Source organism: Lissotriton vulgaris, chromosome 7, assembly GCF_964263255.1.
Source record: "Lissotriton vulgaris chromosome 7, aLisVul1.2, whole genome shotgun sequence".
Lineage (NCBI taxonomy): Eukaryota > Metazoa > Chordata > Amphibia > Caudata > Salamandridae > Lissotriton > Lissotriton vulgaris.
In genome coordinates this window covers 897,113,652-897,114,955 of record NC_141695.1, presented here as the reverse complement: position 1 = coordinate 897,114,955, position 1,304 = coordinate 897,113,652, and the positions used below count along the sequence as shown (strand labels likewise).

The 1,304-nt window shown below is 60.0% G+C and overlaps 1 non-coding gene across 1 annotated transcript; it reads left to right on the top strand.

Moving 5' to 3' along the window:
- Window positions 1–327: 327 nt before the first annotated feature.
- LOC147702655 (U6 spliceosomal RNA) lies at window positions 328–434 on the top strand. The gene has a single exon (XR_015298479.1). It is a non-coding gene; the product is annotated as a U6 spliceosomal RNA (small nuclear RNA).
- Window positions 435–1,304: the final 870 nt, after the last annotated feature.

Genomic DNA, 1,304 nt, shown 5'->3' with positions numbered 1-1,304 from the left:
CTGCTAGGGGATCCTGCTGCCCTGCTGGTGTCTGGCCTGCTGTTGTGGCGGGCGGCCCTTCTTCCCTTCTTCCTTTGGGATGTCTGCTGCTGCCTTTGGGTGCCCCGCGCTGCTTCCTTCCTGTGGGGACTTGGTGGGGGGTGCGTTTATGTGCCTTTGGTCGCTCTGCTGTCCTAGTGTTCGGACTGCCCTTGCTGGTGTGTCATTGCTTCGTTCTGTTTTTGGCATGGATTGCTCGGTCTGTAGAGCATCTGCCTTTTGATCTGTGGGTCCTGGTTCTGGTCCCTGTTCTGGCACCGCGTGTCCGACCCTCCATGTGCCATTTTGGTGCTCGCTTCGGCAGCACGTATACTTACATTGGACCGATACAGAGAAGATTGGCATGGCCCCTGCGCAAGGATGACACGCACGTTCGTGTAGCGTTCCATGGAGTATCTTCTGCTCATGTTGTGCCGTCTTGTCCGGGCGGGCCCCCTGCTCCTTCCTGGGACATGCTTGGTTGTGCTGTTGGTGGGTGCTACTGAGTTGGTTCTGCTGGTCGCTTTCCCTGTCGCACGTGTCTGGTGCCCTCTCTGTCTCTTTCGCCCCTTTTTTGCCCTGGCCTTTCCACGCTGGGCCTGTTGGGTTTCGGGGGTTGGCGTCCCTGGGATGCCGTTCTTTTTTGACGGGCTACAGGTGGGTTTTGGGGCTGTTGGTCTCGGGCACTGGGGTGCCGTGTTCCTTTCCCTGTCCCTCGCCTGTCTGTAGGTGTTCTGGGTTGGCTTTGGCTACTCGTGCACCTGCGCCCTTCCCTGATCGGTGCTGCTTTTTCCATGTGCCTGTGCGGGCCTTGTTTTGCTGTTGGTCCCCGCTCTGGCTGTTTCGCCCCATTTATCTTCATGGGCTGGTCCTGATTGTGGGAGCTGGCTGCCCTGGCTTTGCCGTGTTCAGGCCTCTTGTTCGCCTGGGGGTGCCGTGGTTGGTGCGGGGTCCGCCTCCTGGGGGTGCATGCGTTCGGCGCTATGCTTCGTCCCCTCTTCTATTTTGGCTGGTCTTCCTGCTACTTCCATTGCCCACGCTGCTTGCTTCCTATGGGTGCTCGGTGGGAGTTGTTCTGTGTACTCTGTTGCCCCCCCGCGCGGGGGTCTGGTGGGTGCTGGTTGGCCTTACCATCTGCTGCTCGTCTGTTTGGGGGTGGCTTCTTCGGCGTCCTTATCTGTGGGTGGCCTTCTCTCCTCGGAGGGCTGGCTGTGGTGGCCTTGCTCCGGTGGCGTACCCTGGCTCTTCGCCTCCGCTTCCTGGCTTCTTTCAGCTTGGTGGGCTGC